Raw genomic sequence first — 23486 nt, 5'->3', positions numbered from 1 at the left:
CTTTCTCAAAACGTGTTTTATACGTACGTATTTTTACGTCTGGATATAAGTCTGGACTATTCGTGTTAACCAGGCATCAACTAGTGAAATTTGCGTCTTCAGATTAATGCGTGACAAAGCAGCGAAATCAGCAGCGAACAGTTTTTCCTGTGGTTCTACGATACAGGATCTGATTTCAGGATTCCGTTCATTTGGCGAAGTTCTCATAAACATAACGATTGAGTAAAGCCCAATATTTTGATGTGGTATTTTAATTGCGAGTCCACGAAAACTCTTTGATCCATAGCTTCTGAAATTAAGTATATTATTGGGCATATACATGACCAAGGAATGAAAAGATTTGAACTTAGGTGTCTGGTGAAAATTTAACTTATTCTTAAAATTTCGCTAAAACTAAACAAAGAACTCAAATATGCTGAATTCCTTGATGTATGATGGAAAAATTAAGTGATTCTGTAAACGAGATGATCATCAATGTCAACGAGTTTCACCCTTAAAAAAGCCGTCCTACCTTTTCAATGGCTGATTTTGTCTCGCGAACAAGAAATTGCTATAAATCTATTTAACTGTGGGCTTCGGACGTCAAATTGGTTCATTGTTTTGGTCACTTGACTTCATGTTATTGGTATTCATTTGTTCTAATTTTAAATTTTCGCGCAAATCATACAGTACTGCAAAAAGCATTCGGACGAACATACAGCCAAGGAAAGAAGAGACATTGCAGACAGTATTAATTTCAGCTGAAGGTGGAGATGTTATGACTGGATATTTTACAGCGAGCTTTTAAGCAATTGCACGCAGATTTATAGTTAATTACGGCTATTATTTTCCACGCGTTCAAATTTAGAACAGGGTTGCCAGATTACTGAAAAAAGAAGCCAAACATTGTTTTAGTCGGCCGAACACTGTTTATACAGGCCAAAACTGCCTGTTTGAGTTTCTCATTGCCATTGGTCCTTGGGCCCAATTTTATGCGGCCCGTGCTAAAAATTCGCGTAGCGTAAATTGGGCTTGTGCCTGTAGATTAACTGTTCTCTCCCACTATTTCCAGCAGTGAACTTTAAGTCAACGAAACGGCAATGTGATGTTTAAGAACTCGCACTTCATTTGTTGCTGCTATTCTGCGATTTTACATAATTTAAACACATCTATAAATACGCTATTAATTTTTGGCGTTAATATCGTAAATTTTTAGGTATCTTGTTGATTCATGTAATTTGAGGAGTGAAGATTAAATTAGGATTATTAAAGTGAAAACCTAACCATGCTAGTTCACCTAAACATCAATTGGATCTGTTGATAGCAAAAAAATTGTTGAAATCCGATAGCAGCATAAATATCAAGTATTTGAGTTATAAGCTATCGACCGCCAAACAGGCTACCGATCATGTACGAAACGCTACGCTGCTGTCAGCAGCTAAATTGGACAAATTATGCATATCTGAAACTTTATTCCTAGAATACTAAATTTATGGAGTATTATTTTCTTTGGCAGGAAAATGCACAAAAGTTTCATGTATTCACGGCTACTGTTCTAACACTAATGGCTCAGAAATTTGTCATTGTGACAAGGGTTTCATATATAACGGACAAGCTTGCAAAGGTATATAATAAATAAATCCAAACAAACTTTTCCACGTGTTATATATATGAAATATAGGACGTCGCGAAAATGGCCTGAATACGCATCTATGGTTGTGGTTACGCCATATCGACGCCATTTTTACAGTGCCTTATAGGCGCCACCGGGTGTTTGTTAAATTTCGCTAATACTCCCTATATTTCGCCTACACGCCTAAAAACATCGAACAATGTTGTTACACCAGATTCATTTTCAGCAATATTTGTTCAATTTTGTTGACAAGTGTGAACAATAATGGCACCACAACATTGCTCCATGTTGATAAAACGCCTCCAATTATTGTTTTGTTGATATAGTTTCGCCCTTAAAGTTCATAACATCGAGGTATTTTCTGTAGCCTCTTTTGAATCTTTTGTTTAGATATTGATGAGTGCGTGCCATCTCCGTGCAATCTATATACAGGTCTGGAACGATCATGCAACAACACTCCAGGTTCTTACATTTGTATGTGCAAACATGGGTCCACTTTTAAGGAAGCAAGATGTACAGGTATGTACATACTCTTACTTTTTTATTTTTTTCGTTTAACCAGATTTTCATAAAAGCAAATTATACTCCTTTGTACCACCTCGTGACTAATTTTTACCGTTTTTGCTTTGTAAAGTTTCTTAACTGAAACTTTTTTCTGTCTTGTCACAGCGCTTTTGCGCGCGAAATATTTCGCAAATTGTTCTGTCTTGACCTGCATTTGGTTCTTGCTCTGATCATTCCTCAAGCAGCTGAACAGTTTCAAATTCGAATAACGCCGGGTTTCGCACACTCACACTGAAGTTTATTTCAGTATTTTGCATGTCATCGATCTGCGTGATCAGAATTGACCAGGACAAAGACCAGGTTCATTTTTCAGAACACTGTAGAATAATTTTGTTTTTATCTGCAATTCCTGAAAAAAATACTCGATGATAGTGAAAGAGTAAACTGCGTTCTATAATTCTCTACACCAGAAATATGGTAGACGGAATGTAGCTAGATGTTCATAGGCATTTTAAGAAGGGTTATCTCGACCATTTGTTTTGAAAATGTGGCGTTTCTCAATATTTGAGCAACATAAAGTCTTTAATTTAAAATAATTAAAAATTCGATTCCTAATGCCAATTTTATAACGGCTGCAACTTGAGCTTGCTAATATAATAATAATAATAAATACTCGATTTTTGAATTTTTTATATTCTATTCGCAAATATTTAATACATCTTTATGAAAGTGGGTTGACAGAATGAATTAGATATATGAACTTAAATATTATATCAATTCTGACCATGCTCCATTGTTAATATTTTGTTAAATCTATCAGTACGCTTGCATATCACCTCTGAAATAGGAATGTATCGAAAAAGTCATGACTTAACCCAGGAATATGAGCATTTCATATGCGTCCTTGTTCTCATGGTACCCGAGGTACTCTCTTTGCTGCAGACTCACAGCGCTGTGATTAGATGGGATCAAGTAACCCCGGATTACGTTTGAATATATTGTTATTGCATGAAGTAAACTCAATGAAACATTAAATACTTAACTTCATCGCTGGGATAACTCATGTCAAGTTGAAAAGTATTCTACCTTGCCAAGTTTCCACAACGAAATCCTAAAAACCCGACTAATTGCTTCTTCGTGAATATTATGGCGCCATGAGAACATATAGCTGATCGCTCCTATATTGATCTTTAAAATCGTACCATCCGAATATTATTATTACATTGGGTGATTTTTGGCCTGCTCCGACACTTAAAGTTTTTCGCAACTTATAATGAGAACTATGCTAATGTTGGAATTGTATTTTTTTTAAATGTTTTACATTCCCCGAAGGACCCTGCGACGGGTTGCAATTTTCGCGGCATTCCCAGTTTGATCTGAGATCGTATGTTTTCATCTTCTCTTCCTCCTTACATCACGTCTACATTTAGAAGAAGTATGTTTTGACACACGAACCGCTGAATTAACCATGCAAGTAAAGAAAACTATGGATTGTGCAACATCAGTGCATGGACCTGGTTCTAACATGACTTTTTGGGATAAAATTTTGTCTTTTAACCAGGACGATGCGATTCAAATTTAGCCAAATTTAAACTAAATGAAATGTTAGGATTTAAAATAAAATCTCAATTAGTCTTCGATGGTTTATAACAAGGAGCACGGGAACGTTAATGCGTGTATAAGCGCCAATCAGAATCTGATTCAATTCCAAGCGATGAAAGAATGCGGTTCTTGACTGGTTTCTTTTAAGACACAATTATTTGGTTATTACCAGCAATTGCAGCCTAAAACGTTATTGCTGTAGAAAGCAGTATAGATTCTCCTTTAATCGTCGGATTTAAAATACTTAAAAAATTATTATCAAAATTAGTTGTAAACTCCTCACACTTGGAAACAGGGCAATGGTGCAATTGTCAACTCTCAGGGAAATAAATAATTCACATTTGGTTTGTAAAATTTATTGTATAACCGTTAAGGTCATACGTATCAGATATAGCACCGCGGTAGAAAGTGTGATTCTGCACATAAAGAGGCAAAATGAATACGCTTTTTCAGGTTTTCTCTGAAGCTGCAAACAATAATTCTGATATAATAATGTTTATATATCCGAATAAATCAGTTTGGACACCAGCACTCGCTAGTGATCATAATGATTTCGTCTGCTTTTTTTCTTTAGAACTTGATCCAGAAAGGATAGTTATTTACAGATTCTTCGAAATCCTATTTCGATTCACTAGCAGCCAATTCCCGCTCATTGCAACTATAAAGCGTCATGTTCTTAACCAATTTTTAAAAGACGAGAAGCATTTGTTGAACTTTAGGAGATGATCTATACGTAGGTGATTAAAAACAACCATAGTAAGCAACCTTGATCCCATCATTATTTCAACCACGTGGAAAACGAAAAAAGCTGCCAAGTCTGCGAAATTTAGCGATTTTTGTCCGCCAGACGTCAGGCATATATTCAAGAGCACGCGAGAAGTAAAAATGTGTCGAATTATTTCGAAAAAAATTAATTTATAGGAGCATGCGATAAACTAACGTTTGTAGAAACTGAGAAACAATTAAGTATACCATCATTTCCAACTGGAAGTACTGTAACAGTAACTTCCCAGCTAGCACACAACGTTATCCCAACGTTATCTAAAGGTTGTATTTAGGTTAAGTCATGACTTAACATTAATACAACGTTCCCACCACATTGTAGTTCTTAGCGTAAATGAGAACACGTTGTGTCAACGTTGGTGGAACGTCGCCAATCAACGTTCCTTATCCACGTTGTAGGAACGTTATATGCTGACATTGCCGCCACGTTGGTTAAACGTTGCCGTTTAACGTTCCTTCTCCACGTTGTGGGAACGTTTTATGCTGACATTGTCGCAACGTTGGTTAAATGTTGCTGATTAACGTTTCTTATCCACGTTGTAGGAACGTTTTATGCTGACATTGCCGCAACGTTCGATAAAAAATAATTTTTCGTTGCGGCAATGTTATATTTTAACGTCGCAGTAACGTTGCCTTACGACGTTCGGCTACAAGTGATTCAACGTTACAAAAACATTGCTTATGAACGTCGCTGCAACGTTGAAACTCAACTTTCGCAAGTGGCATATATATAAATGAAATGATAAAGAAATTATTAATTTAGCAAAGATCGCATCAGTATGTAGCTATATCTCATGCTCCCTGATGATGGCTCGATCTGAAAGAGAGTTGATAGAATTTCTCGTGCGGATATATAATGATAAATATATTTGAACTTGACAGTTGCCTTGAGTAAAGTTTAATTTCAGCGACCTCGTGTGTATCATATGTAGGCCTAAATAAGGCTAAGATTGTTTCAATTTGCGCCGTTTTCATAATGAAATCATACGCCGGTATCGTCTAAAGAGCATGCAAGGCCGAAATGGCAATGACGGTAAATATGATTTTATACGGTTTTTTAATTTAAATTTTGAGACATAAAATGAGTTTTAAAATGAAATGTTTTGCCCCGGCTCTATATAAAATATATATAGTGTGTCGTGTGTCGACTTTGTGTTTGTTTGTCCAAATTCCTGTTATTTGATACACGTGCATTGACCGTCGGAAAGGTGGATGGAAAGCAATGAGTCCAAATATGGTCATTAATGCTATATACGGTTACTGAAATAACTGATTCGGTTGCTGGCGCCAACTGTCATTGTGCTTGCGTCGAAGCGAACAAAACGTATTGTGTGTAGACTAGCTTTTTCAAGAGGTATATTTTTCAATTTGAGTACTCGTTTGTTTGTTTGGCAACTTTCTCGACGTCTACAACGTAAGTATATATTTTATCTGTTACATATAGTTGATATGTCCCTCTTATACGCCATTGGTCTTGATAAAATTTGTGTTTGTAATTGTGTGTGTGATGCCATTTTAATTTGCATTTTGTAGCGACTGCGTCTGTATTAGCAGCATTATTGCAAATTCTGTCTTCTGAGATCTCTCGTGTGTTGGATTGTTTGATAAAGTAACAATTCAAGTCTTATGTAAAGGTAAACAAGTCTTATATTTGTTATAGTAGAAATGTTTTCATTCGTCAATTTGAACCATTCTTTGCTATTGGGGTCAAAGGTTGAGGATTAGTCCTTTTGGGGAAAGACTTTATACTTGTATTCTGAAAATATCTTTATCATTCATCAGTCTTTCAACCACGAATAACTTCAGCAACGCATGGTTTTGTGTATTCCCAATGTATGTAATTCGAAAAATGTAAATATCACGAAACGATGCGCTTTATAATCTGTAATGGCTTAATAATGAATACACTATAACTCAAGCCAAGCTAGGTCTGGGTCTGCATGTTTAAAAGCCTGTTAATTGCTGGCTTAAAGTTAATTAAATTCAAAGACAAAGCTCTTTTATATTTGAAATTTGTCTAGATCATTTTTCTTCTACAAACGTTTTGACATATAAAACAATTTGCATATTTGCTTCTTTTGAATCATTATCTAATTGTATTGTGTAAGTAGACCTTAACATTTTGCAGCCTCAGGTTAATATCAATAGAGGCCAGAGATTGCATATAGGCCAGTCATAACCCACTGAATTGGGATGTGCCCTGATGCCCCTACTTTAGTATTTTACTCTGCTAATGCCAAATGATTTTACTTGTTAATTAAGGGAAAATGGTGGCAGTTAATGGGTTTAACTTACCTATAGCCGTGATTATACTATGATTCTAGGCCTACTTTGGACTAGATTTTTGTAGTCTACAGTAAACACATTTTGGCGAGGTCTAGACCATGAAATCTAGACCCAAAAAGAAGAAGTGGTCCACATTTTCTGCCCCAGGTCAAATCAAAATGCGATTGATTACAAAAATCTAGGCCTAGCCTTGGCTCATAATGTAAACATGGCTTATCTGTCCATGTGTCTGGTTAACCTATTATGTAAGTCCCATTGCGGTCTATAGTGACTCAATGGGACAATTAGATACATACTGTATATAGACAGCAAATATTGAACTACACATGCATGTGGTAATACAAGGGACAAGCATAGTTACATTACAGGGGGGGTAATTTGGACTAGAGCAGAAGTATAGGGATAGAGCTACCGGTACCTTGAACATTTAAGAAAGGTCGAAGTTTTTAAATAAGCAGGGTTTCATATGTATAATATTTAAATAGGTTTGTCAGAGGAGAACAGGCTAACATAATTTAAAGTCATCAAGAGAGATGCTGTTGTCATACAGTTCTTCCTTTGACAAATGTTTCATTCATATTCATGAAAGCCTTCTTATTTCAAACTTAAACCTCCCCTGAATGTTCAAGGTATGTAGCTCTAACCCACTCCCTATGTTCTAATCCTAATTATTATGTGTTTTATGCTGGGCATTGACCTTTTATATCTTGAGATCTTTACTCTATACGGTAGTTGTCCAACATTTCTGCAGATGCAAAGACAATCTGCAATCCATATATTTTTTCAGTCTATGTACATATACATTGAATGTATATGCACCTATCATAAATAAATAAATAAATATTATTATCAACTATTACTATGTAACTCTTCACATATACACCAGACACAGATAAACAATGACTACCTTGCATATTTATGACTGATACCAGAGGCTGTTTTGTCATAATGGTATATGTATACTGTACATGTACATCCAATGCCTATTAGACGCTACTACCTGTAGCATAACATTTTTTATGTGGAGCTTTTACTAAGCCTCTTGCCTCGCCTATTTAGACGTTAGGATGTGCATGATAGCCAATTCCAAGAAACTAGAACTTATATGTTCTTTTTTGTATTTCAGGATCGCAAGAACAGGACAAATCAAGCTTAGAAATGATTTAACACGTGCGAGATGACATTGTCTTTTCTGATTTCTCATATTTCTATCGCCATATATACTGTACCTATGATTTATCAATATTCGGAATATACAGCTGATTCAAATAAGGTTGTCCTTTCACAACCTTAAACGGTAAACTTTGAGCGCGCCTATTAACCTTAAACACAAAATAATTAAATTGCCTTTCAGCAAGTATGCTTTAAAAAATCCGTCGTGAGTCTTCTATGTCTTGCCGGGGTATTATTGCAGTCTAAATAGTCTAAATATGCAAAGAACCATCATCCGTTGAGCGTTCAAGGTCTAACGTTTATGGTTATAGAAGGACAACGTTAATTGAATCAGCTGTAAGTAAATAAGATAGTGTAATTGTTGTAAATCAAACGATTTTCCAAATACAGGTATTACACCGAACACTTTGTTTTAAACTCGTTTATTTACGCCTTTCAGTAACAATGTTTTGTCAACATATTCGTTGCAAGAACCTGCCACGATTTTATGCTGGCGAATTTTAGAAGTTAATTTGGCTGTTTATATTCTTACAACGTTAATTCCAGAGGTTTTCTGGACGTTAAACGAACATTGCAGAAACGTTGAACCAACGTTATGTTCTAACGTTAATTCCGACGTCACCACGTTCCTGCGAGTTCACAAAATAACGTTCCCACAACTAATAACACCACGTTATCTTAACGTTCATACAACGTTTTTCTGAACGTTAACTTAACGTTGCTGGAACGTTGAACCAACGTCATGTTCTAACGTTAATCCCGACGTTGTCTCCACGTTCCTGCGAGTTCACAAAAAAACGTTGCTACAACCTATAAAACCAACGTTGTCTCAACGTTCGGCGAACGTTCGTACAACGTTCGTACAACGTGATTGTGCTAGCTGGGTTAGGGTCTGCGTGATTACATGGAGTGCTAAGCTACTCGGGCTGGAATTATCATGTAATCGTAAACAAACTTAAACCCGGACAGAAAACTTAGCCTTAATAATGATTTTTCGTTTTTTTATTTCATTTCTATGTGCAATCATCAACAATCAATTTATTGACATTGGGGGTTTTAAGCCCCTCCAAGAATCGAAATAGATCTACTGCCAGCCTTTACAAACTCAGCACAGGCTGAAATTTCAGCCTGGTCTTAAAATAATTCTGACGTGTCATAAACACAGCCGTGGGCTGAAACTTGCCATTTAATTGAAAAATACTTTAGGCCCGGTTTGCCAGGCTGAAATGACACCATGTAATCAGCCTCTAAGTACGGTAACTGTTTTTATGTGTCCGTTTTATCATTATAAAACTTTCTTTTTAAAAACCCTCTGTTCTGATTGGTTGACGAGGAGCCGAAAAACCCATATCCGGACCTTGGTCCGCATATTCCGTATCTGAACCAATATTTCGGTTGTTGACCTTTGCGCGATCCTCGCTTCTACGTCGCTCGGTCTCCACTAAATGCCTCGGTCTGATATTTCAAAGTACAGACCACACGCTCGATCAATAATCAGATATTATTTTCGCAAAATCAATTTAAATTTATTAATAAACGTTGCGAATTTGCAAACATCATCGTGCAGACATCAACGAAATCTGTGCTTTTGCTCTAAGAATTTGCACAGCTTTTTTTCTAATTGTGTGTTTGGCGGATGATCCATCCATTTCTCCATTTTTATGTATACAATGTACACAAATCGATCATCAGACGAAATATTTTTCTTTGCCCAAGCTCGTAAAGACTGACATGCAGTTTGCCGCTACTAAATATCGAGCTATTCATTTACTCAACAGTTCGTAAACTCCGTGCCTATACTGTGTCTCCTCGCCATTCAAAATTTAAAATGCCGACGTTAATCTTTTGTTAAGTTATGCATGTAGCAGGTATAGCATGTAGCAGGCAGGGATGATAATGCAAGTAACAAAATGTTTGAATATTGGTTGTGATTTATTGTTATCTTTTGTTAACAGTATATAGCCAAAATGAAGTTATATAGTATAGCAATTAGATTATTGTATTAATGTTGGCTTTATATTTGTTATCAACTAAACAGAAAATTTTTAACATGAATTATCGAATCGGCGATGTGCGTTGAATTTTAACAAAGTTTATTTTCTTTTAGCTATAACCAAAATTGTTTCTGTTTTGCGAGCAATGAGAGTGTTAGACGTACTAGAAGTGCACTCATTTACAGTGGCGTAGCCAGCCTGACTATTTTGTCCCGCTATGTAAATTTCGAGTTATTATAATTATTCATGTCTTTAGAAATCCATTGTTTTCACAGTCAGTGAACACCAAAATATTAGCATAGCGGGACAAATCGACAGGCTGGCTACGCTACTGCTCATTTATATACCGTAGTACGTATTTGCCAGAGAGAAAAGAGACACATGAGGACTGAAAATCAACTGGAAGTTGTCTTTCCTTAACATGTGTAATTGTCTATGTTATAGCCAACTCTGAACTGAAAATAAGATTGAATGGTTCAAGTAACAATATGAGTGGAAGAGTGGAAATCTATCATCCAACACTTGGCTGGGGCACAGTGTGTAATTGGGGCAGTGGTGCTTATTTGAAGATTACTGAAGGTAACGTCATCTGTTGTCAGTTGGGTTTCTCAGGAGCGACCAAGATCAGACTCTGGGCTCACTATGGCAAAGGAAGTGGTCCTGTATTGCTTTCTAATGTTCAATGCTCTGGTGATGAATCGTTCATCTGGGATTGCAGTCATAATGGATGGAATAATCCTCTCTCGTGGTGCAATCATGGTTATGATGTCGGTGTGGATTGCTACTGAGATCACAATAATTCAAGGACACTGGGTTAGATAATAGACTAGATTTTCTTTTTCTTGCTGCTTAAATATATAATAATATATGGTCTGATATTTGACTAAACGGCCGAGCTTCAACTGCTTTAATAAGATAAAAGGAGTTGGGACACGATGCAGAAAACAACGGCGACGTCTGGGATAAAATATCGGTATTGCGTGACATGCGACCACTGCACACTAACACATCCCAAGACACCGATGACTGGTCTAAACATAAATATCTTACTAAAAACATCACTGAAATAAAGATATTTCATACTAAAAATATTACATACTGCCTATATGATATAAAAAATTAATACATAAACAATCCATCTCCTCATTATTTTAATCACAGAGAAAATGTGTTCGGCTGTGAGTTTCGTCCGCTTTAAAAGAGATGTAAAACAACACTAACTTCGAAAATTAAAATTCAGATATATTTCAGCTTGATTATATTATACTAAAATGCTCATAATCGTTTTGATTCATTTTTTTAACAAGTATTTGCTGGTATTTCGCATAGGCGTACGTCGCGCGGTTGGTGTTGGGATGTGAATTACTTACAAAATTTTAGTCAAATTTTATCAAATTTAACCACAATTTGGAAACTTTGGCTGAAAACTGCGATAAGACGGGCAATTTGTACCCATGAGTGGGGTCATGTTTGCTCAATTCGTTAATCTGCGCCACAAATTTTGTTTGGCCGTTCACTCATGCTTTTACGCAATTTGTGCCACAAGGTTCATTGGAATGTTTAATATTTTATTAGCTTCTAGCCCTCCTTGGATTACAGTTGCGGTACTTTTAAATTACCTTTAAAGAACAGGGTCAGGGTCAACCTCGCAGCCAGGCTTTTCTTCCTACCCTCTGTGGCTGACGCTGCGGCAAAAATCCTGGTTCAGGCTGGTCACGTGATTCTTTTGTTACGCTATTCCCGTGTGGGGATGGGTGGAACACAAGTAGCGCGTTTCTAAGTGTTTTCTCCTTTCGTGTTCTAAGGACTATAAATATCAAGCGCTGTTGTACTGCAAAGCGAAATAACCTGTGTCGTTATTGTTATTTGACCTCTGAATTCGCCCATCAACGCCGAAATTCGGAAGATAGTTAAGACAGGCCTTCGAGTGTCTGTATTGAATGAGATTTTGCGCTGTCACATGACCAGCCTAAACCAGGGTGTTCGCCGCAGCGTGGGCCGTGGAGCATGGGTTGAAAAGCCTGGCTTACAAAGTTGGGTCAGAGTGTGTTACCCGCATTCCTAAAGGTATAGCCGAATCGGTGAATAAATCTTTTGTTAAAGTTGTTAATTGTTTGTGGTTTACACCATGTAATTTATTAGATTTCTAAGCTTTCGGCCCGTGCAGAGCTCGGGCCATCATCAGAGAAAACTTTTCTCAATCAACTTTATTTAATAACACCATGCAAAACTTCAAAGAACATAAATCTTTTGTTATTAGTAAATTGAGGTCTTTTGACACATTTTGTACCAAAACGTTATGGAAAACTGGGTTTTATTACGTTACGCGGAAACCAAAGTTAGTATCGCAAAAACATAGCACCCGGACTGCTCTGGGGGTGTCTAGGCGCCTAGGTAGGCTCGTAGCTCGTAAGATCGAGGGCAACAAACAATAAGATAAGCAATCAAAGAACACGCTTATAGCTCTTACCAACGGTGCTTGGACTAGTTAGAAATTTTAAAAATTGCAGAACGATTTTGATGTTCTTCACAGAAACAAAATGCGCATAACAATTTCCAAGACGTTGCCTTTGTATTCTGCAGAACTGTTCCTGTTTGAGTGATCCGATCATATTATATATTTGATGCTTTATAATTGCCGTGTCAAAAAAAATTTCTTCACTACGCACAAACCTTTCATCATCAGGTTTAATATGATTTTAACGGGTTATAAATAGTATATTTGACAAGGTAATATTATTGAAAGACTGCTTTATTATGCCAAACGTGAAAAAAGGATGAAATTGCATTAGTCCAGTTTCCATATATTTAATACAGGGGCAGTAGTGCAGGGTGGGAAAGGGATTTTTGTGGAGCTGTTTCTCAAGTGAGTTTCCTTCCATTGACTTTGGTAAATATTTTGGAGCGCGATAGCTGAATTTGATTTCTGAGGTTGTGACAGGTAGAAAAACTATCCGATTGGAGTTTCTTCTCTGAATCTCGGCTCTAGACCCCCAATCCAATATTTTCTCCACAGTCCCTGTGATTTAAATGCTTTACACTAAAAATTGTAATTCTGAAGTAAAATATTACCGTAATAAGCGATGTTGACAGTTGAAATAGAAAGGCCGTTGCACCATAAACAAGAACTCGCTGAAATCTAATTCAATGAAGCACCGTGCCGTCGTCGGTTGTAATAAATGTTTTTGCCTTGAAAACGAATTGAGATAATAAGCGAGTTCGGTTGAAGAGAATTGTCCTTCAGGACAAACACACAGCAATTCATCACAAACATCGCATTTTAATGAAATATAGAGAGAAAATTTAATAACTCTTTATCTTGACAAAAATCATGTTTCGATGAAAAAAGAAAATGAATATTGACTATTGCGGTGCAACCAGCATGCCATAATCTCCCTTGACTTTATGGTTTTAAAAGACATATCCGATATGGTGCAACTCGCTCTATATTTCATTTAGATTAGAATTTGTAGGATTTGTAGTTTATTGTATAAAACAGTATTTTGCAGTTTTTAGCCGCGTCTCAATGAAAGATTGTCAGTCAGCATGTTGGTCAGTCAGTCTGTTCCTGCTTTATTTTAAAGTTGAGGGAACTTTGTGTTAATGCTTATGAGAACTAATTTGTGTAAGTAATCATGGCTGATAATTGAAAGACGCGTCATTAGCGCTTATTTGATTCTTGTTCTTGTTATATTATAATCAATTATGTAATTAGTATAGCTCTGTCGTAACTGGCAGTTGCTATTGAATTTCCACCCAGTAAAATTTTAAAAATTCCAACTTTCTTGTGTTGTTTTAATTCTGCTAAGTTAATTATCTCAAACTGACTGTAATGTACTCGAGTAGTAGGTTACTCCATAGTATGGTTACTCTGACAGTAGCGTAACTACTAAAGCTTCAGATTGGGCCAGTGCAGGGTCCTATGGCCATGTTTAAAAGGGCCTCGTGTAAAGAATGTACTGTACTACCATTAGGTTTTATGGGACATGTAAGGTTATTGGGGCGAACCGGTCTGAGCGAGCTCCATACTTTGGTGGCTAACCGAGCTCAAGCACGATGCATTATGGTGCGTACGTGCGTATGTACACGGAACTTTTTTTACAATGATTTAAATCCTACTGGTCTTTCGCCATGCACCGGCTATTTTGAAAACATTCAGTTCTACTGCTATAAAGTGGTTTACAGTAGATTTTGTCAGGACTACAGTGCAGATGCTGAATATTGATGCTGTTATAGTCTCTAACAGTAAGAGTATGCACCTTATTGCAAATATTTACAACTTTGTATGTGTAAATTTTGTTTACGTGGATGCATCGGCTGCTCGTATTCATTTATGTTCTACTTTGGGAAGCCCGATTTCAATTTGATTTGGGCTGAATATTCTGTATTTTTGTTTTTGCCTGTTGGGACTGGGATTTTTGTATCTCGGATTTTCGAATATTCAATGTCGGATTTTCGGAATTCCGGATGATCCTTGCACGCTTCCGTGGCACTGCCAACGGTAGTTGCAAATGAATTTCAACCCAGTAAATATAGATTGCATACGATCCTTTTTGTGTTTTATTAGTCCGATGGATATATTAGCGCCAGAGTAATCCCCAAGGATTAAAAAGAAAACACCTTGGCTAGCTACATGAATTAAAAATGCCATTCACCAGCGAGATTACATGAAACGTAAAGCAAAGAGGACATAAAACGAAAGTGACAGGGTTGACTATGGAAAACTTCGCAATACTGTAACATCGACCATACGAAAAGCTAAAGCAAATCACAACGGAGACCTCCTAAGATAAAACACTGATACCCCTCGACACTCGACAGTTTTTAAAATTAATAATGAATATAGCTATCGTACTCAAGGGAAAAAATGTGAAGCGAAAGCAATCAGATTTAGAGATCAGGTCATCTCAAACAGAGCTACTGTGGCTAATGTATTCTCTTCTTTTTTCGCTGGAATTGGTTCAGAATTGCCAAAAACAATCGTGAGACTGGAAAATTTAATTTGAAAGGCATATATTATTTTCGTGACCTGACACTTAAAGTAAACCCTCTAATGAAAAAGTTTTGCTTTCAACTCACCGAAGTTAGTTATGTAAGACTAATAGACCAAGACTAATTAAAGAAGGAGCTGATCAGATCGCGGCGCCGCTTACTACATTAATAAACCGTAGTTTGCACTCTGGCATATTTCCCACTTCAGAAAATGGAAGCTAAAATATGAAAATGGATCAAAATCCCTGCTTAACAATTAACTACGGCCCAATATCAATTTTACATATATTTACAAAATTTATAGAAAGAGTGGTATACAATCAACGATCAGAGTACTTGGAACAAAACAACATGTTATCCAACAACCAGTATGGATTTAGATCCAAAAGATCAACAAGCCATGCTGTTACAATATTGGTTGATGACATAAGAATGGCAATGGTTAGAGAAATGGCAACCGGAGCTGCATTCCTAAACCTGGAAAAGCTTTTGACACGGTACACCTCTCATGTCTTCTTGAAAAGCTTCCTGTGTATGGCATTGAGGGCTATGAACTGTTGGGTTCCAAGATTACTTATTCAATAGAACACCATTTGTTCGATTTATTGATGTGACATCAAAACCTATTGTAAGCATTTAATGCTATTAACATTGTCGTTCATTCTTTGAACAGCAGCGGATTCAAGGTTTGGAAGAATAAATTACCATAGCTGAAAATCGTAATCGCATTGCCATTGCCATTGGTACATTTTTATTTTAAAATTTCTTTAGAAATCCACGACAAATAGCGCTGTTATTAAATGCCGCCAATGCCCTTGCAGACTTTTCGGCATACATTTCTTCACAAATCGATCCTGGCATTTGATTCTATGATCCTTTGCAGAAGTTGCTGGCAATGGGATGTATAAACTTGACGTATATTTTTTCAAATAATGATCTCTTGATTGTGAATAAATACGTCACGAACTCCACTATCTGCGTAGAAATAAAAATCAGGCATCAGCATTCGTTTTCATGCGTCAGAACGACAATCATATACAACTGATCGTATTTTGTTAATATTTCTATTTACACGTTTACACAAGGCGTGGACAGACTTCATGAAGGTGTTAGGGAGAGCAATTGGGCTGTGCTAAAGGTATGATAGTGCTCAAATCTGTGCGGCCTACATTATTTTTGTAACAAAATGGAATATTTGGAAATATTTGCTTTATTCTAAGACTTACTGCTCGATGAAGCGAAGCGTTATGAAACAAAAAAACATGAATTAATTAGGAAACTCGATAACCGCCTTAGCTCTGCTGACATGAACAGCCTTTGACATTGTTTACGTATGTTACCACGACCTCGTCAAATTTCCTCGAAAAATGGAATTGACGCAGGAAGTGGTTTGTTTGTCTGAAATTGTCTTTCAATTGAGGAAAAATGTCAGACACGTTGTATGGTTTTGTTTTAATAAACTGTGGTATTTCCTTGCAAGAAATGTATTGTCGGTTGCTCGAAACAGTTTGCAAAGATGAAATTATATGAGAATCAGCAATCATTTACCCAACTGTTTGCTGTTTCACTTCGGATTGATACGGATTGACAATGCCGGTCGACGATGTTCAAGGTGAGCTAAAAATCACGTTTATTTAGCAATTAAAAAATGTAAATTAATAGCGTATTATTTAAAAATGTACAGTTTGCAACCTAAATAGAATAACGACTAAGTTTAACGAATGATATAATCACCGATGCCAGACATCGATCTCTGTGCAAAAGATAAATTTTAATATTATATAGTACGCTAATTAAATGGGGAGATTAAAGGCTAGTTTCCACTCAGGAAAATTCTCCTTTGGATCGGACAGGACAGGAAAGTTTCCTTTGTATTAACGCCGCCTGAGAACTCAGCGACAAAAGAAATTTTCCTGTCCGTTCCGATCCAAAGGAGATGTTTCCTGAGTGGAAACTAGCCTTAAGTTCAATATATTCACTTGCGTGCTCTACCTCTAGAGTTGATTGTGATATTTTACGAAAATTATTGTTAGATAACGTGGCAGGCCTTTTTCTTATTTGCATCTTTCAACAAAAGGACTAAAACTTTAGCTATTTGTTAAATGTTATACGACTTCATTTTCATATTTTACATCCTTTCCTTGATATATTTCACCTTTTAATTTTAATTGTTGGACAGTAAAACTTTTTGATATTTGTAGAAGTAAAATGTGCTGTTTGTAGACAATGCGTGAGGAGCTCTAATACAAACGTGGACTCGTTAATTGGTATAATCTCACTCTGGCACAACTATACAATACCCCGCAAGGTTAAGTATCATGCAAGAACGCTGCCTACGAGCCTACGAGCCTAGGAGCCTACGCGTCTACATGCATGCTTTGTTCAGTTTACAATAACACCTGGGCCCGGTTGTATGAAAGCCGGATAGCGTCTATCCACCGGATAGTGATTTTTACGATCGCGTTAAAATTGCCCGTTGTTTGCAATAACTTTGATTAAATCTTAGTATTTCTAAATGGATGATCCTCTTTAATAATTGTTGTTTCCAAAGCTGAATTTTATTGCTTTTCTAACATTTTTAGAAGGGTTGAAATATCATTATCCGGTGGATACCGCTATTCGGCTTTCATACAACCGGCCCTTGTAAAATAGCTTTGTTATTCGTTTGATCACTGCTATTTTTTAGTTTATTTTCTTTTAAAATGAGATATAGGTCATCTCATTACCACACATCTAACTAATTAGGGTTAGGGTTAGGGTTAGGGTTAGGGTTAGGGTTAGGGTTAGAGTTAGGGTTAGGGTTAGGGTTAGGGTTAGGGTTAGGGTTAGGGTTAGGGTAGGGTTTTAGGGTTAGGATAATAAGACATAATTATAATGAACTTTAATGAAGTTTTAAGTTTTTAGCCGGTGTAGGCGAGTAGGCCAGTAGATGAGTAGGCCAGTAGGCGAGTAGGTGAGTAGGCGAGTAGGCCAGTAGGCGAGTAGGCCAGTAGGCCAGTAGGCCAGTAGGCGAGTAGGCGAGTAGGCCAGTAGGCCAGTAGGCGAGTAGGCCAGTAGGCCAGTGGGCAAGTTGGCGAGTAGGCGAGTAGGCCAGTAGGCGTGTAGGCCAATAAGCGAGAAGCTAAGTGTGTAGGGCTGTGGCGCATAAGCTAAAATTTATGTATAAAAGGGGCGTAGGCTGTAGGCTCGTTAGATCAAAGCCATTGCTTCGATGGCGGGGTATTCTATAGTTATTCCCCGGGAGTCAATACAACTCTTATAAAGGAGTAAAATCTACTCTTGAAAAGAGATATAGACATATCGGAGTAATTACGGTATATTTACTCCATTATTTTCACTCCAAATATGCCTAAGTAAGTAGGGCATTTCTTGGAGTAACAGAACTCTCATTAGGGAGTAAAAGCACTAAAATGAAACAGTAACAAATCCTTTATTCTTTGTGAAAGAGAAATAAAACGAATAGGACTGAATTCATGCGCAAATGATGTTCCAAAGTTAAACTTTGTTGAAGAACAAGGTTGGCTAGTTGGGTATGGTCAGAAGGGGCTAAATCAAATCCATAAAATATTCTATAGGACTTCTTATCCTATAGCATATTCCATTGCCATATTCTATAGAATTTTGAGATCCTATAGAATATTCTATTGCATTTTCACATTGAATATCCAATAATATATTCTATAGAACATGCTATACACAATATTCTATAGAATATATGTTATACAGAATGTGTATTCATTGGTCGAGAATCATATTCGCATTTTTTGTAAGGCTCTCTCGACATACTTTTTAAGTCTTAAAGTTAAAATTCTCTGCAGAAATGAGAAATCATTCGTTTTGTGAGGACAAATCACGAATATTTCACACATATAACATATCTCATATCAGTTTCATAATATGCCCGTTCGCAGGTTAGATGGCGGGCGTTTCGCCTAAACAAGGCTGCAAGATTATGTGGGACTTGTTTAACCGCCACGCATTATTTTCAAATTTTGAGCGCGTCTTTGTATGTAGTTTGTCATCCGTTTATTCAACGTTTTATTACCGATACTGGTAGAATTTAGTGCGTTTTTCTTTCGTATTTTAACAAATAAATACGCATTCTTTGAATTTGTCAAAGAGGAGTGATAGAAGGGTGGTGAAACGCGCTGTATTATGCGAGAAGAATCAGAAGATATGGATAATTTTGTGTGACTAGGATTGTGAGAAAGAAAGGCCATGCAATGAGAAATTTCTAAAGTTAAGAAAATAATCAAAGGCTCATTGACCCATCTACAACAACATGTGTTGCTAAAGTATTGGAATTCAGTGGTGAGTGTGTTTTGTATATGCCATATGTTTGTATAGGCAACATATGTGTCATATGTTCTCTATACCATTATAATTAATCTTATAAATTTTTATTCACATTTAGATTAAACTTTTTTTTGAACATTTTATTTACACCTTTTATTTATACCACTGTAAATAGAGCCATTCCAACTAAAAATTATTTCTGTCAAGGAATTAGCACTAGCTCTAGATAAATTTTATATATCATTAAAAGTGAATTAAATATAAGGTCTCAAGTGTTTAATTGTGTATTTACTGTTAAAATTTACAGATTTCTTATGTCCAAACATCACACTAACCAAAGGTCAAAATGGAGCTCTAAAAGCAAAATTAAATGTGAAAGATTTTGTTTATGCAATGCCGTGGATGCAAGAACAACTTTGCTCTCATTCCATCACTGGAAAGGCTTCAAATGCCTAGCTTAATTCAAAGAAAAGGATGCAAAACCAGAGCCAGAGAAAGTTAAAAGAATATATGGTAAGCAGTATATAATTGTTAGTAATTATATGTCTGGTCCAAGTTAATATATCTTATATACACATCTTGGTTCAGTTATTGATGAGTTTTACTTTTTCTAGCTAGCAGTGTCTAAAAGGTGCAAAAAGGTTTGGGGGAAGTGTGGCTGACATATGACAAGTTATAGCACCAAAGATTAATAATATTGTGCAAGTTGAGAAAGCGAAGTTAAAAGCATCTGGACATCAGTAACTATATGACATTCCATCTTCTACTATTTACATGTTCTGTACATGTAAATATATTTAGTATAATATAGCCTAGTTATATTTTTGCTATTTCTTGCACAGTCATTTTATTTGGTGGGAAAACTGCAGTATGGTAATAATTTTATCTAGAAAATATTGATTAAATTTATACATTCATAAAAAACCAAGCTAAAATATTTCAATTTGAGTGACACCATACAGTATTGTTTTCAATTACTTAGTGCATAATATTTCAATTGAATCCTCCTCAAAATGTGTGAAATGTATATAATTTTCACTTAACTACCATTTAAAGTGCCTATGAACCCAAAATGGGTTTTTGGTGATTCGGATAGAGCGTAAAAAGTTACAATAGAAGTTCTAGATTAGATTTTGATTTAAACTTCTACTTTTTGAGATATAGCGGCTCAAAGAGGCAATTTTGAAAATAAAGTAGCGCTCACAAGGGAACTGGGTCGGAGGAACATGTTGTATTTGCAAATTAGGAAATTGTATTGCAATTTGAGTAGGCAAGCCAAAATATCGGCTATTTTTTTGTGAAAGATGTGAAATGTCGAGTTCAACTTCACATTCTAGCACCATTGACTATTATTCTATTGATACTGCGTGTGAAATTGAATATGAACACGTTTAAATCGAATTTGAGGCCAGCCATTGCATCGAAGTGTATGAGTATGAAAACACAGATGAAGAGGCTTTATTAAATACTTCGATGAACCAATTGCCGACGAAGCTTGGCTACAAGAATATCATCGAAAGCAAGGAGAGGGTGACGAAAAGGTGAGAATTTGAGGCTGCGTTTTGAATGGAATGAGTCTTTGACTTCGTGGTATTACATAAGAGCATTTCAATTTGTGATTTTTTTTATATTTATATATATATATATATATATATATATATATATATATATATATATATATATATATATAAATATATATGTTGACATGTAATAATTTTCCAATTTTGTAAGTGCTTAGCCCAAGCTGTCAATAAATATAGAAGATGGAACAACTTGTTTGCAAGTTATAACAAGTTGTATAATCTCTATCAGATTTCTATTCATTTTACAAAATTTAATGAAAAAATACTTTTTCACTGTAGGTTTCTTCCTGTTGTTGCCTATAGACAGTTTTCCTGCATGGCGCATGGTAAATTTATTAAAGGACAGACATATACCACTCAAAATATCAAGAGTGAAGAGTGATCAGGAATTCAAAGGTTATGAAGACTTGAAATTGGATGAAGAAAGCTCATAACTTTATTTACATGTATTTACAATAAAATGGCTCCAAAGCTTGTTGTTTCGAGGACAATTAATAACACTTTTGTGTCCTTTCATAGGACTTTTGCATCTGAAATTATTAATTATTGTCAATTATAACTCTCATTGATTAAATCATAAAATTAACTGATTAGTTTTATCGTATATTCCCTAAGGGTTACCTGGGTTTGTTGGTGAAATATTAACTAAAAGTTTTAAACAGAATGTTTTTCATGTTAGTTTTTAGTACCATACCAGTAACATATGAAACTGAAAATAAATTAATGTTGTAGATTAACAGTATGAATCCTATGCACCTGCAAAACATTCCTTTTGTAAGTGTAGCTAATCATCTTGGGGGAGAATTGGTTTAGGACAGAATGAAAGCCCTTGAGCTCCAAGAAACTTGTTTGCTCCTTTAACCTTTTCTTTTCAAGTGAAGAGCACATTTTTTCATATGCATTAGCAATGGAATCTGCAAATGTTTAAAATAGTTTACCAATTGAACTGCACAATGTGCACAATTGCACACTATTTTTTACTTGTCTAATGCCAGACTTCACTCATCAATCTTGAAGCTATATGGCTTAATGGGAAAAATACTCATGGGTCAAAAAGTGCTGTTCTGACTGGCTAGTGTACATGCCTACATGGTATTATAGCATGTACACAATAATATGTTTTTTGGTTGAATGATATCCATATGTGCACATTTGTTGAACAAAGGATTTTCTAACTCTTCATGCTTGACAAGGCTTAATTCCCAACAGTTTCTGTAATCTATAAACAAGAATAGCTAGAGTAAAATTATTTCCATATGAACTCTTTTACTACAAAAATAGAGCTGTTGAAATTTTGTTTTTCTAAGTGAGTGCATGCAGTGTAAAAATGTGATCACACCAACAGCCATGCCATTTCTTCTCTTATAAGGGAGATTTTGTTGGCTCGTATGGAATTACGGGTGTGATACTGATACACGAGATATATAGGCCATCCACCGGTTTGAACTGCATTTGACGTGAAATAAATCTTATACATCAATATAAATATATAAAAGTTAACAACATTATAAAGTTTGACCCAAAATTGAATATTCAAATGTATTTCATACGCGCTGATGATGCATATTGTGAAATTAACATAAGGTGTTGCTTACCATCCTTCGTTCTGGTGCGCTCTGAAACCGCGTTGCCCGAGAGTTGATTTGTTTCTACTGCAAAAAAGACGCAAATTCCATGCCTAACTATTTTAAGTTTGTGAGTCTTATACTTTTCCACGCTTTTCGAGCCATACTCAAAACATTCCTGAATCCTCAGTGAAATGCTCTGAGCACACAACCGACGAACTTGTTCGGCCATAATTGTCACGTCTGCGTCGCACAAAGCTCGTCAATCTTTTCCTTCTCCGGACAGCCACGGGTGAATTCTCACTCCAAAAAGGTATTTGGTATAAAAAAATACCCTTACTTGCCGACAACAACGTTGAAACAACCGTAAACGATACACCGTTTACGCACTGATGAAACAAAACTGTAGCAGTTGTGTTGACTTGCAATAGAAAACCATATTTATTTGGAAGAACGTGTTCATCCGACCCAGGCCTTTCACAGTAAATTTAGCTGCGCGACTTTTTTGAGAAAATTGCGAATTTCGTATGTTTGAGCCGCTATATCTCAAAAAGTAGAAGTTTAAACCAAAATCTAATCTAGAACTTCTATTGTAACTTTTTACGCTCTATCCGAATCGCCAAAAACCCATTTTGGGTTCATAGGCACTTTAAGCTAAACAGCCTTCAAACAACCGGCTCCAGTTGTTTTATCCACGAAACAAAATGATTATTTGACAGACTTACCAGAACTAGAGTTCTACATGCAAATTAAAGTTATATGGACACTTATAGGACTTGTTTTATATTCTTTGTTGTATAATATATATATATTTCAATTTCTTCAATCTCTAGTTTTATCATTTATATGTAATTTATAAGCAAGGCATTTTCATTAATAAATCTTTGCATCAATTGAACTTTAAGTAAATAAATTTGTTACATATATTTCGGAACATTTTATTTGTTTGTATTTTATTTCTCTCACTCTATAAGGAATAAAATTTGCTCCACTTTTCGTACATTTTTGACTCCAAAATGAGAGGTAAATTGGCAAACTTAGAGTACTTTTCACCCTCAAAAGGAATACAATTTACTCCAATTTTGGTATGTTTTTT

At 35.9% G+C, this 23486-nt stretch overlaps 1 long non-coding RNA gene across 1 annotated transcript; it reads left to right on the top strand.

Annotated features, from left to right (window-relative positions):
• The first annotated feature begins 4852 nt into the window (after nucleotides 1-4852).
• Nucleotides 4853-8528, top strand: LOC114532366. Its single transcript, XR_003687947.1, has 3 exons — nucleotides 4853-5915; nucleotides 6035-6135; nucleotides 7914-8528. It is a non-coding gene; the product is annotated as an uncharacterized LOC114532366 (long non-coding RNA).
• Nucleotides 8529-23486: the final 14958 nt, after the last annotated feature.

This window comes from Dendronephthya gigantea, unplaced genomic scaffold (assembly GCF_004324835.1).
Source record: "Dendronephthya gigantea isolate DGI-Jeju-01 unplaced genomic scaffold, DenGig_1.0 000002F, whole genome shotgun sequence".
In the NCBI taxonomy this organism is placed as follows: Eukaryota; Metazoa; Cnidaria; class Anthozoa; order Malacalcyonacea; family Nephtheidae; genus Dendronephthya; species Dendronephthya gigantea.
This window is presented reverse-complemented; position numbering and strand designations above follow the sequence as displayed.